This window comes from Zalophus californianus, chromosome 6 (genome assembly GCF_009762305.2).
Source record: "Zalophus californianus isolate mZalCal1 chromosome 6, mZalCal1.pri.v2, whole genome shotgun sequence".
Classification (NCBI taxonomy): Eukaryota; Metazoa; Chordata; class Mammalia; order Carnivora; family Otariidae; genus Zalophus; species Zalophus californianus.
The window spans coordinates 74,116,846-74,132,130 of NC_045600.1; the positions used below are offsets into that span (position 1 = coordinate 74,116,846).

General features: G+C 36.6%; 1 pseudogene; it reads right to left on the reverse strand.

Moving 5' to 3' along the window:
- Positions 1–8,780: 8,780 nt before the first annotated feature.
- LOC113909944 lies at positions 8,781–9,759 on the reverse strand (annotated as a pseudogene).
- Between the last annotated feature and the right edge of the window lie 5,526 nt (positions 9,760–15,285).

Consider the following 15,285-nt stretch of genomic DNA (forward strand, 5'->3'; position numbering starts at 1 on the left):
GCTCCCTGCTCAGCGGGGAGTCTGCTTCTCCCTCTGACCCTCCCCCCACTCATGTGCTTTCTCTCTCTCATTCTTTCTCTCAAATAAATAAATAAAATCTTTAAAAAAAATAAAATAAAATGTGTCCCTAACTCTAGTTATCTGTTTATAGTAAACAGTAGATGTTGAATGAATATACGTTATTCTGTCATTGACTACAATTCTCTGGACACATATTTTTCTATTTTTGCTTACATGTATCTTATTTTTTTAAAAGATTTTTTAATTTATTTGTTTGTCAGAGAGAGAGGAAAAGAGAGAGCCCAAGCAGGGGGAGTGGCAGGCAGAGCAGCAGAGTAGGCAGAGGGAGAAGCAGGCTCCCCACTGAGCAAGGAGCCTGATGTGGGACTGGATCCCAGGACTCTGGGATCATGACCTGAGCCAAAGGCAGATGCTTAACCGACTGAGCCACCCAGACATCCCACATATCTTATTCTTGCTTTAGATTTAGGAGATCAGATTCTCACCTTTTTTTTTCATATGTTTTACAAGCTCATATTGATAAACAAAATGGCTGCATGGTCCTGGTTATCTTTGCTCAGGTCATGATGGCTATAGAAAATATTAACCAGAATTCTATCAGATGAATAGAGAAGCAGATCTAGAGTTCTGGGATTTTAGGTCATGGCCCCACTGCATGGCAGAGCACATGGTTTCCCACTGTGGTAAGGGAAAACTGCTTCCCAGGAGATAAGGAATCTTAGAGTCTAAGCCTACCAGTCTTTTTGCCCTGTTGGCTTTCCTTCTCTTTGTGCTCATTTCCTGGTGCAGGCCATTTCCTCTTTGTCCTGCCATTATTGAACAATTGGTGGGGGGAGGACTATATCCTTTATTTTATTTGCTTACCTGTTGTTATAGCCCAGTTCATAAATTGGCAAGCAAAGAGGAGGCCTCTTCCACTTCTTCACTAGTTTCTCCTAGACTCAGTTCCTGATTAAATTTATAAACATTGATTGAATACCTACTCTAGTATTGGATATAGCAGTATGAAAGTTTTAAGATGAATGTTGTATAGCTAGTGAGTGGTAAGCCTGGGCTTAAATCTAGGTCTCCTGAAACCAGGTCTAGTGCTTTTGACATTATACTGGGCTGTTTTGTGAGGTTATTCTTGCAAAGTAAGAAAGTGAAAGAAATTATGTATTCTTAATTAAACCCACAAAAAGATAATGCAGAAAGGACTAAAATTTAATAGTTAAGATTAGTGTGTATAATGCCTAATTCTCCTTAGGTGTTTAGATTTAATTTTTAAATGTATTTTTTCATATATTTAATGTTTGTACTTGCTTGTTTTGTAGAAAAAATATATAACAGGATAAAACCATGTTAATCCAGCCTTTTAGTAAACCATTTCTGTTTGATGTGTAGTTGCTCATATATAAAACATAACCATTGTCTCTTTTTCTTTATTTGGTCATTTGTTTTGTTTCTTAAATTCCACATATGAGTGAAATAATATGATATTTGTCTTTCTCTGACTATTTCACTTAGCATAATATCCCCTAGGTTTATCCATGTTGCAAATGGCAAGACTTACTTCTTTTTAATGGCTGAGTAATATTCTTTTTTTCCCCCCCAAATTTGAGAGAGAGACAGAGAGAGCCTAAGTAGGGGAAGGAGTAGAGGGGGAGGGACAAGCAGACTCCCCACTGAGTATGGAACCTAATCAGGGCTTGATTCCAGGACCCTGAGATCATGACCTGAGCCAAGTCAGATGCTTAACTGACTGAGCCACCCAGATGCCCCATGGCTGAGTAATATTCTATTACTTCTTTATCCATTCATCAGTCTTCATCCATTCATCAATCCATGGACACTTGAGCTGCTATCATAGTTTGGCTATTGCAAATAATGTTGCAATAGACATAGGGGTGCATATACCTTTTTGAATCGGTGTTTTCATTTCCTTTGGGTAAATACCCTGTAATGGAATTACTGGATCATATGGTAACACTATTTTTAGTTTTTTAAGGAACATCCACAGCATTTTCCACAGTGGCTGCACCAACTTGCATTTCCACCAATAGTGTGTGACAATTTCTTTTTCTCCACAAGGTACATAAGCAGTGTGATAGTTTATTTTAATTTTAATTATTTTACAAGCCTCTAGGAAGAAATAAGCAGCCAAAGTCAAAGCTGAAAATGATGGCAAATGTTATTCTAAGAAATATGAGAAAGATCTTATTAAACCAAGGAGGGCATTGAATTGGTGGTTGTAGTATTATTATGAAGGATAGAGATGGTTGCCTTGGACAGTATGTTTAGCGACTGGAGGAGAGATAAGAATCAGCATAATATTGCCAAGTAATATTGATGTAGAATCAACCTCCATAGAGTTCATTAAGTTTTAAAGCTATAAATATATTCATCTTCATGAACAATTCTGGGAGGAAGAGTTGAATCAGAATAATTTCCCCTAAATTCCCCCAAGATATTATAGAGAATTGTTGACTGAACAGATTTGCTGTCCTTTATGGAAGTGCTTAGAAAATTGTACACCAAGAAAATGATGTTTGTGTGACATAGTGCAATAAACTTGAAGGGATTTAAAGTCAGCTCTATACATTTCGGTGAAAAAATTCATTGTATTTCTTATGTCCCAAGGAAAAAAATTATATAATATGATTAAAATTTATAATAAATTAAAATATATTAAATATTAAAACTCTTCAAATTCTAGGTATTCATCATTGATGAGAAATTTTCTTTGCATGAATACATGGTAGCAAATAGCAGAGGGTATATATTGCTTTTTCTCCTTTCTGGCTATTTAACAGAATTTGGAAAATTCAACTTCTTTGGATCATGCTTCAGGGTGTGACCATTCTTATTTTTTTTAAAGTTTGTTTATGTATGTATGTATGTATGTATGTATTTTGTAATCTATACATCCAATGTGGGGCTTGGACTAAATCTCATGGCTCATCCTTTTTTGTCATTGACAATGTAGTGTTAAAAGACCTTGTGAGGAAACTTTTAACATTATAGTAACATCTAATCAAACTTTCTCTTATCAAGTATTTTAGAAAATGTTTAAGATTTTCCTCAAGTATGCAATGATGTTGCTGTGCTAGTCTTAATATTCTTCAGGATTCAAGTAATAAAACTGACTAAATGTTACAAATGAACTACTTCTAAGCTTCCTTTTTCCGGAAGTTGAGGCTTTCATTTTGAATCCATGCATACTGTCAGTACATCAATATATCTTCATGTGGATCTTGGCATTTTACATGAGGTTATTCTGGTGGTCTAAGTATCAGGTAAGCCATTTAAAAAGTAATGAACTTTTTATTTTGGAATCCTTTTATATTTATTGAAGTTTAAAAGATAATACAGGACTGTCTCCATGGCTCAGCCAGTTAAGTGGCTGACTCTTGATTTCAGCTGGTGTCATGATCGCAGGGTTGTGAGATCAAGTCCCCCAAGAAGCCCTGCATGGGGCTCTGCACTGAGAGTGGAGCCTGCTTGGGATTCTTTCTCCCTCTTTTTTTTGCCCCTCCCCCTCACTCATGCTCTCTCTCTCTCAAAATAAAATAAAATAAATTAAAAATTAAAATAAAGATAATACATAAAGTTCTGGTATACCAGTCACCCAATTTCCCCCATTGTTAACATCTTACATGGTACGTTTGGTAAAACTAATAAACCAACATTAGTATATTATTAGTAACAGATCTCCATTATTTAGACTTCATCAATTTTCTCTGAATGTCCTTTCTTTGTTCCATGATCCAATTCAGGGTACACATTACATTTAGTTGTGATCTCTCTCCTTTGAGTCTGTGACAGTTTCTAAGTCTTTCCTTGTCTTTCATGACCTTGACAGTTTTGAGAAGTATTGAGCATGGTTTCTTGCAGAATGGCCCCCAATCTGGTTTTGATATGTTTTCCTCATGATTAGACTGTGATTATGGGTTTTAGGGAAAGATACCACAGAGGTGAAGTACCCTCCTTGTCATATATCAGGAGACATGATATCCACATGACACCACTCATGACGTTAACCTTCATCACTTGGTCGATGTTGTGTTTGCTAGGTTCCTCTGTTGTAAAATTACTATTTTTCCCTTTCTCTTATATTGCTTGGAAGCAAGTCATTAAGTCTAGACCAACCTTTGGGAAAAAGTGTTAAGCTCCACCTCCTGGAAGGGGTAGTATCTACAAATATATATTGTTCCTCTCTTCTTCCTATCTTCAAGCCACAGATCAACCACAACTTCCTCCTTGACTATATTTTTCTACAGCATATACTGGCATCTCATTTTCCTAAGTTCTTATGGCACTTAATGTTCAATTCAAGGAAGGAAAATTAACACAATATTGACCTCACCTCTCATATTGGCAAACAAATGAGAAAGCGTGATAGGATCCAGTGCTGGGGAGGCTATGGGAAAATGAACATGATCATACAAGTTTTTTAGTGAGATATACTTCACATTGCATAAAAATCACCCTTTTAAAGTGTAGGTAGTTTTTAGTGTATTCACAAGGTTGTGCAACTATCACCACTATCTAATTGTAGAGTATCTTCATCATTCCCCCCCAAACTGGGCACCCATTACCAGTCATTCCCCATTCTTTCCCCTGCTTAGTCCTTCATAACTACTAATCTACTTTCTGATTTGCCTACTCTGGGCATTTTATGTAAATGGAATCATACAATATGTGACCCTTTGTATCTGGCATGCTTTGCTTAACATAATGTTTTCAAAGTTCATTCATGTTGTAGCAAATATCATACTTAACCCCATTTTATGGCTGAATAATATTCCATTCCATGTGCATACCATATTTTGTCCAATCATCAAATGATGGACCTTTAGGTTGTTTTACTTTTTTGGCTATTACAAATAATGCTGCCATGAGCATTTGTTTACACATTTTGTGCAAAAAAATGTTTTTAATTCTCTTGGTTTTATACTTATGGAAATTGCTGGATCATATGATAACTATATTTATTTGAGAAACTGCTGAATTGTTTTCTAAAGCAGCTGTACCATTTTACATTTTGGCCAACAATGTGTGACTATTCCAATCTTTCCACATTCTGGCCAACACTTGCTGTTGTCTGTCATTTTTGATTCTAGCTGTGCTAGTGGGTATGAAATGGTATGCCATCGTGGTTTTGATTTACCTTTCTCTAATGAGTAATGATGTTGAGCATCTTTTAATGTGCTCATTGGCCATTTGTATATCTTATTTGGAGAAATGTCTAGTCAGATCTTTGTGCACTTAAAAAATTGAGTTATTTGTCTTTTTATTGTTGAGTTGTAAGAGTTCTTGATATATTCTGGATAATAACCTCTTATCAGATACATGATCTGCAAATATTTTTTCCCATTTTGTGAGCTTGTACTTTGATAGTAACCTTTAAAGCACAAATTTTAAAAATTTTAATGAAGTCTAATTTATTTTTCCTTTTATTGCATGTATTTTTTGTGTTATATCTTTAAAAAATTGCATAATTCAAGGCCACAGAAATTTAAATCTATGTTTTCTTCCAGCAGTTTCATAGTTTTAGCTCTTACTTTTATGCCTCTGATTCATTTTGAATTAATTTTTGCATGTGGTGTGAGGTAGGGGTCCAACTTTATTCTTTTGCTTGTGGATATCTAGTTGTCCCAACACCATTTGTTGAAAAGTTGAACAGTATTTGGGACATTGCACTTAGCAACATTTCTCAAAATTAAAAATACACATTTCTTATATCCCAGAAATCCTTTCTCTAATTTGTGGAATACTGATGTGACTATATAAAGACTCATATTTAAGGACATTGGTTGCAGTATTGTTTTTTTTTTAAAGATTTTATTTATTTATTTATTCGACAGAGAGAGACACAGTGAGAGAGGGAATACAAGCAGATGAGTGGGAGAGGGAGAAGCAGGCTTCCCGCTGAGCAGAGAGCCCGATGCGGGGCTTGATCCCAGGACCCTGGGATCATCACCTGAGACAAAGGCAGACGCTTAATGACTGAGCCACCCAGGTGCCCTGCAGTATTGTTTTAATTGTAAAATATTGACTACAGTAAAGTGTCTTAAGTGAGTAATTGATAAACAAATTGTGATATGTTCATATAATGGAATGCACTGTGCCTGTTAGAATGAGGTAAAATTATACGTACTGACTTTAAAAAATGCTATTATATTTTATTGATTTAAAAATATTTATTGAGTTCTGTTTACCAGATACAATACTAAGAGCTTTAAAAGTATTGACTCATTTTTTAAAAAAGTATTGACTCATAATAACTCCATGAGATAGCTGTAATTATTATCATCCTATTTTACAGGTGAAGTAGCTGAAGTTGTGGCATTTAAGCAACTTATCCAAGGTCACATAGCTATCAGATAAGGCAGGATATGGAAAGTCTGACTCTAGAGTTTGTACTTTAAAGCATTAGCTACGAATTCATATGTATATGTATCATTTGGCAACAGAGGTTTTCATGAGCATAGTGAAAATCTGATAGAATAGCCAGCCAATTATCTGTGGTCAGATTTAAAAGATAGGAAGGAGAGGGGAACAAACGTGCTGAGAACCTCCTATGTGTCTTTTTTTTTTTTTTAAGATTTTATTTATTTATTTGTCAGAGAGAGAGAGAGAGAGAGCACAAGCAGGGGGAGTGGCAGGCAGAGGGAGAAGCCAGCTCCCTGCAGGGAGCCGGATGTGGGACTCGATCCCAGAACCCTGGGATCATGACTGGAGCTGCAGGCAGACGCTTAACCAACTGAGCCACCCAGGTGTCCCTCCTATGTGTCTTATATTGTTTGGTCCCTACATAAATTGTCTCATTTAATCTTTATGACTTTATTTTCAAGATGTAAGTCATATACCCATTTTATAAAATAAGACCCTAGGAATCTAAGTGTCAAGTTGCATAGCAGAAGACAAAGTGCCAGGAGGCTTCCCAGGTTTAAAGAGCAGCCTAAGCAACAGTGTGGAGATGGTAGAGAATGGAGTAGTTAGGTGACTAGCCTCACTAGAGCTGAGGGTTCCTTTGGGAATGGAAGGAAAACAAAGTAGGTTTAGTGGAGCCATACTATGAAGTGTGTTGAGTGCCAGACAGAGGAATTGAGGAACGTTGACTTTAACGAACAGAGTGAAGGATTGGTGAGGATGAGAGTGAAGATGAGAAATCCATCATTTTTATACACTTCTTCATTGCTTGACTTTGTTACAACTACATATTATTTTCTTTTTTTACTTTACTTTTTAATTTAATTTAATTTTTTATTAACATATATTATTTGTTTCAGGGGTACAGATCTGTGATTCACCAGTCTTACACAATTCACAGCACTCACCATAGCATATTATTTTCATAAGTAAAAAAATTTGAGATAAAAGTATTTAACAAACATTTTGAATTCTTACTCCATGCTAGGTATCATAGTATTGTTGATTCTCGCTCATGCAAAGACCATCAGGAACACACCTGTATTTGAACAAAGATAAGTTTATTGGCTTTTTGCAGGAAGGGAGAACATAGGTCATGAGGAACATGGGGCATCCAAAAGGAAGATGTTAGAAAGGATTTATTATATTATTTGGGCTTCTGTTAGTTGATGTTGGGGAGAATTTAAGGAAAATAGAGATTTTCTCTGGACTTTGTCAGAAAGTGGAAGAAAATTCTATGATTGGGTATCTTAATTTTTACCTAAAAGGCAGTTGGGCTAAAGCTTTACTTGGTAAAGAGGCAGTAGTCACTAATAAAGTGACTAAAGAAAGGGATGTTTGGTCATTTTTTTACAGTTGGGACAGTTCTTGCTCAGACATGATTATGGAGGGTTTTTATTTTTGTCTTGATCCATCATGTTCACATAGTGGCTTGGTTTCAGGGTGCCATTTTGTGAAATTGTTTATGTTCAACAGGTTTATACTCCATGGCCTAACTTATAGTGTCAAGCCCGCTCCTGGGAACACCAACACTTAAGTGATAATTGCCAGGCCAGTTCCCCAGTTCCAGGGGCTGCTTTCTTCTCTGTCACTGTGGGTTGGGGATCCAGAAAGGAAAAAGGCAATTCCCATTCTGAGGGAGCTCTCTCAGGGGGAAATACATGTAAATAAATAAATTATGCTACAATGGGGTACATGTAATAATGAAACTGTTAAAAGAAACTTCAACAAATGATTTTTTAGCATGTATCCAAGTTTTATTTCAAACGTACCACAGAGGAACTATACCTCTAAGAAAATTTGTTGAAAGAGTTCCTACTGGTCAAGAGAGTTTTTTCTCCTCTCTTTTAATATAGGGAAAACATGTTTAGATAAGATTGTTAGGCTAGGGATAAGAAAGGAGTGTCTGTTAAAAGTTATAGAAAGGTCTCATGTCTAGTTAAAATCTACTGCACCTTTAATGTATATTAAACATGTGCAGTCTTTTTGTATATCAATTACACCTAAAAAAACTGTTAAAAAAGTCACTGCACCTTTAGCTATTTGGTAAAAGTCATTAGACTTGTCCTAAATCTGAAGGCAAAACTTTCAGGAAAGTCTGACTTCTATAATATAGCAATTCCACTTTATCACTCCAATGATGATAGCCTTTAGAAAAATTTCACTGCATGTTGATGTGCAGTGAATTTAGGTTTTAGTAGTCAGCATGGGTATTTAAGCTGAGCATACTTCTGGGGAAAAAGAAAAGCTTTTAATTACTCAGAGTAAGAACTAAAAGGCCATTAAAAATTTATACATCTCCAACTTACTCATCATTAAAATTTGGAAGTATGGACATCTTTGGCTCAAGAGTTTTAACTAATTCTCATTCTAAACAGGATGTTTCTCAGGGCAAGTTTCATGTCCTTATTGCGAAGACTATAGATCAGGGGATTAAAGAGAGGAGTCATTATTGAATATACCAGTGTGAGAATCTTATGCATCAAAGTTGGGATGCCATATGTAGGACTCACATACATTACCATGACTGTCCCATAAGAAAGTGACACCACAGCTAAGTGAGACCCACAGGTGGAAAAGACCTTTCTCCGGCCAACTGCAGAAGGGACCTGAAAAACAGTTCTGAGCAACAAGATATAGGATCAAAGAATGTACATAATAGTAAAAAAGAGAACAAGGGAGCTCTGAGTATAGAAGATAAATTCAGCAATGGGGGCTGGAGTATAAGACAGAGCCATCAGTGGGTCCATGTCACACAGGAAGTGATCAATGATATTGGGTCCACAGAAGGGGAGTTGGGAGATGAAGAAAATGGGGATCAGGTAGCCAAGGAATCCAATAAGCCAGCAGAGACACACCAGAATTCTACAGAGTTTCCCAGTCATGATGGTGGGGTAGTGCGGTGGGTGGCAGATAGCCAGGTACCGATCATAAGCCATTACTGCCAGGAAGAGACATTCAGTTGTGCCCAGGGAAAAGAAGAAATAGAACTGGAGGAAGCAGCCAGAAAATGAGATGGCCTTGGTTTTGGAGAGAATGTTGGCTAGCATATTAGGAACAGTGGAGGAAGCATACCAGATCTCAAGGAAGGCAAAGTTTCCCAGCAGAAAGTACATTGGGGTATGTAGTCGTGGGTCCCATCTCACTGCACAGATGATGGTTCCATTTCCCAGCAAGGTCAAGACATAAACCACCAAAAAGATGAGAAGAGGAAAATCTATATCTCCCAGCAACCAGGGAATCCCAGGAGAACAAACTCAGTTACAGTGTGAATCTGTGTTGCTGACCTGTTCATTGTCTTAAACCTATGAAGAAGAAAGACATGAGTGTAACACAAGTTTCTTTGCTTCCTACATGTTTGAAGGACTTTATTGAGAAGGGACCTTAAACTTTACAGGAAAATAAGATATTTTGAGACCAGGTGGGAATAAATCTCACCTTATTTTTTTTTAAAAGATTTTTATTTATTTGAGAGAGAGAGAGAGAGAGTGAGAGAGAGCACGAACAGGGAGGAAAGGGAGAAGCAGGCTCCCCGCTGGCCTCGCTCGATTCCAGGACCCTGAGATCATGACCTGAGCTGAAGGCAGACACTTAACTGACTGAGCCACCCAGGCTCCCCTCTCACCTTATTTTGAATTGATCGTAGTTCTAAATCTTAGTGTTCTTTTGCTAGGATATAATGCAGCAAGAATTTTCTACATCAGTGGTACCACCAGACAAATTTCTTTCTTTTTTGATTTCTTTGATCCTTAAGAAGACGTTTTATGATTCTGGTTTGTTTTCCTAAAGTTGATTGTGGATCTTCAATGTACAGACTCATCCACTTTCTCTTATTCAGCTTATCTTGTTTAAAAAAAAAAGGCAAAGATTTTGAGGACAGCTGATGGGAGGATGGGTTAAACCTTTGGCAACAGAACAAAGTTAGTTTACTTACTCATGGAGATAAAACTTAGCCAAGGACATTGGCTTTTCAGAATAGTCTAATCAACTGAATTAATTGTTATAGACATCTCTACAGTCAAGACTCAGGGCTGTTCTTAAATTTTCCTTTAAACATTTTATTTATTTGACAGAGAGATCACAAGCAGAGGGAGAGAGAGGGAGAAGCAGGCTCCCTGCTCAGCAAGGAGCCTGATGTGGGACTCGATTCCAGGACCCTGGGATCATGACCCAGGCCGAAGGCAGCCACTTAACTGACTGAGCCACCCAGGTGTCCCTCCTTTAAAGATTTAAAAAAAAAAAAATCACTCTAACAGTTGAGTGACACCTAAAAAATACACAAAAGCCCAATCATATCAAATTATCTTTGCTCTAAAGGATAAGTGAGGATATTATTTTCAATTATCTGTATTTGCTAGTGTTTATTTTAATGTTTTTTACACATGCTATAAAAAATGAACTGTCTTACTCTTCATATTCAGATCCTACCTAGCTAAAATAAAGAAAATGATGTTTTCAGTACAAAGTTTTAGTTCATTTAGTAAGTAATTTTGGATGATAAAAATAGGGATCTGAGATTGAATAGGGTCTTATCTGCACTTTTATCTGGTAGATTAATTTTGTTTTTTGAAAGGGAGAGGACATTTTCAAATATTTGGATAGGCATGTACTTTTCAACAGTATTTAAGAACTGAATGGAGCACTGAGTGCTATACACAAACAATGAATCATGGAACACTACATCAAAAACTAATGATGTAATGTATGGTGATTAACATAACATAATAAAATAAAAAAATGTAAAAAAAAGTATTGAACAAAAAAGTTAAAATTTTTGTGTTTAAACAACAGAGTAATCTTTAATTAATATTGAAAAACACTAAGAGTCTTAGAAATGGTAGTTTCAATATTGAGTTTTCTTGTTAAATTCAGACCTCTTGCCTTATCTATTGGAGGTCACCAGTTATAACTTTGCCAGGAATGAAGGGTAAAGAAATTTGAAAGGCAAATAAGAACAGAGATTTGGACTTCAATGTTACTAGTCCCTTGTTGGTGGTTTTTAAGGAAGCATAAAAAGGAGGTTTGCGCATCCATGTTCTAAAGTTGTCCAGTTTTCCAATCAATGTTGAACTCGAAAGACATTTGTTTTCCACTTTCACTGAATAAGGTGCTCAACAGACAATTTCCAGACTGTTATTTATGAAGCATAAATAAACTAGTTTCCCTGCTGCTCAGGGACTAAGTCCAGGCTCAAAGATTCAAACTAGAAACCAGGATCCTGAGATCAGTTGCTTCTTGTCCTTTCTGAAAAATGGACCATGCCTACTTAATGTGAATAACAGTTCAAGACACTCTCCATTATACACCAACAACTTCACACTTAATTTCATTTTTTCTACCACCATACCCTGTAAAATTGATTAGCAGAAACATTATTTTTCCTGTAAACTTTGGTCAAAGTGTTGGTAAGTAATGGGATAATCAAAGGGTGGGGAGCTTAATGGAAAATCCAGAGTAATCAATTTTTATTTTAATCACTGAAGGACTAAACTGACTCCATAAAGTTCTGCATAACTTCATCCTTGAAAGCCTCCAAAATACTTGCTCAGAATAGGTAGGGTATTAGAATGGAAAATCCACCATTTTATACCATAAAAATGCTGTTTTCATGCTTTTGGCATTCATAAATCACTATATGAGCTATAATTCTAGGGGACTAGGTTTTTCATACACTCCTTTCTAGTATGAGAAAGCAACAAACCAACCAATCACATTCTTGGGTGGCCACCTCAAGAATAATAATTTGATTACATAGCCTCCTTCCAAATGTCCCTCACATGATATAGTGTCTTCTCAGGTGGTCTGAGAGAAGAATATAACACCTGATTAGTCCTAGAAAGAGATTATTTTCAGAAAGATAGTCCTTAATAATAAAAAAATAATAGAATTGGGGAAAAATGGTTCAGATAATTTACTCTAACTTTTCATTTTACAGATAAGCTTCACAGAGGGTTCATGACTTTTTACCCAATGAACGCACATGTCCTGTATTCACATATGGAATGTTCACACTATACTACTACAGAGGAACAATGTCTAATTAGATTTATAAAGTAAAAGGCAGTCTGTAGTATATCACAGCAGTAGTTGTAATATGGGCAATTAGTCCCCTTCTCTTACATACAATGATGGATTTCCTGGCTCAGCTTGGAAAGAGGGATGGACACAGTGGGGTTGAACATAAAGGCATTATCTCTTCATTGGCTTTGATAATGAAAACTCCAGGTGAGAGCATTATATGTGGTTCACTGGACTTCCTTAATTTCTGGAGGCTTTAGAAGCTTGTTTTCTAGGAGTTTACTGAGACATTTTAACATGCAAACCAGTGTTTAATCTCAGGGATTAATCCCTCTCAGGGATTCCTCTAAAACTCGATGTCTCTCCCCAAGTGGTTTCAGTGGCTTCCTCACGTTTCCCCTGGAGTGCATCCTCTTTCCGATCTTTGGGGCTCATCCAGGTTTTAGTAGATTAGCTCCTAGTAGATTAGTTTTGTTTCATAGGAAACAGAGAATCCAGGGGAAATAGTAAATAAATTTCAGGAAGCTTTCTATTGCAGAGATTGCATTCCATTAAAGAATCATCCTCTGTGGAGATTAGTGCAATAAATGGAAGTTTTGCCCATGACTCGAATTCTGAAACTGAAATATGTTTGTGAATAAATGCTTGTGAAGTGTTGCAACAGAGAAGCATGAAACTATATTCTGTTGGTCACTTTAAAGTTAAATCTGCTATGTTTTTCTGGAGTCTTCCACTGTAATGACCAGGTGGTTGGTAACAGGTAGGTACTGCCTTGTGTGACTGAAATCCAAGATGGCAGGAGCCATTTAATTGACTAAATTAGTCAAATTATCAGTTTCCTTTATGATTTCCTTTTCTAAGAGTGGGAAATTTGAAATCAGTGCAAACACAAGAAGAGATTTTTTATCATTGGTCTTTTGTTTTTCTTCTTAAAAAAATTGAGGTTTCTTCTGAGGATCCTCTTAAACCACTTCTTCAAAATATGACTCTTAGGAAATGGTGACAGTGATGATCAATGAGAAAATCTTTATTGCTGGTTACTGGGGTAACTTGTATGTGAACTTGATATTCAAGGACACTCTACACCATTTCTCCATTGAGTATTTTTGGCTCCTTTGTTAAATATTAGTTGACTATATTTGTAAAGGGTTTATTTCTTGACTCTTGATTCTGTTCTGTTGGGTTATGTGTCCATTTTTGTGCCAATGCTGTATAGTTTTGATTACTTTAGCTTTGTAGTATAGCTTGAAATGAGGAAGTGTGATGCCTCCAGCTTTGTTTTTTGTTAGAATTGTGTTGCATATTCAGGATCTTTTATGGTTCCATTCAAATTCTAGGTTTTTTCCCCCCATTTCTGTGAAAAAAATGCCATTGGAATTTTGATAGGGATTGCATTGAATCTATTGATGACTTTGGACAGTATGGACCTTTTTACAATAGTGGCTCTTCCTATCTGTGAGTAGGGAATATCTCTCCATTTATCAGTGTCTTTTTTCAGTTTCTTTCATCAAAGTCTTATAGTTTTCAGTGTACAGATCTTTCACCTCCTTGGTTAAATTTATTCTTAAGTATTTTATTATTTTTGATGTTATTGTAAATGGGATTATTTTCTTTATTTCTTTTTCAGATATTTCATAGTGAATATAAGCACAACTGATCTCTGTATGTTGATTTTGTATCCTACAATTTTACTCAATTTGTTGAGAGTTCCAATAGTTTTTTGGTGGAGTCTTTAGGACTTCCTCTATATAAGATCATGTCATCTGCAAAAACAATTTACTTTTTTTTCTGATTTGATGTCTTTTATTTCTTTTTCTTGACTGATTGCTCTGGCTAGGACTCCCAGTACTACATTGAATAGAAATGGTAAGCGTGACACCATGACCTTGTTTCTGACTTTAGCAAAAATCTTTTGACCTTTTACCATTGAGTATGATGTTTGCTGTAGGCCTGTCATATATGGCTTTTATTATGTTGAGGTATGTTTCTTCTCCACTCACATTTTTAAAAGTCTTTTTTTTTTAATCATGAAAGGATGTCATATTTAACCAAATGCTTCTTCTACATCTATTGAGATGGTCATATGGTTTTTATCCCTCATTTTGTTAATGTAGTGTATCACATATATTAATTTACTTATGTTAAACTATCCTTGCATCCCAGGGATGATTCCCACTTGATCATGGTGTATGAGCCTTTTAATGTATTGTTGAATTTGGTTTCCTTATATTTTGTTGAAAATGTTTGCATGTATATTTACCAGGGATGTTGGCAGTAGTTTTCGTTTTGTGTGGGGGAAGGAGAGGGAAAAACAGACTCCACACTGAACACAGAGCCTGAAAGAAAGCTCGATCCCATGACCCTGAGATCATGCCTGAGCCAAAACCAAGAGTTGGACATTCAACTGACTGAGCCACACAGGCTCCCCTTGTAGTGTGTTTTTTGGCTTTGGTAATTGGCCTTGTATCCCCCCTAAGTACCAATAATTTGGCAGCCATCCATGGACAAAAGTGCCTTTGTGGGAGCTTTGGGATCTAGATAAGAGATTGTGAAACCCCAGTGTAGCCCATGATCAAAGAGGGCCACTTTGAGTAGGCAGACACATGCCCAGGTGGCAGACTCACTGATCTATTTCCTGGATACAGATTCAGAAACAGTCCCATCCCTGTGGACTTGACTAAAAAATATTTGGTCTTGGTCTCCCCTCCAACACCATCCATCCACTGAAGGACCCAGTAGGAGTCACTTGCCTGTGCCACAAGTAGCAGTCCTGCTAACCTCAGTCTGGCTGTGGACCTTGAAGTGGCCTGTGACCCAATTCTAGTCCCTGTT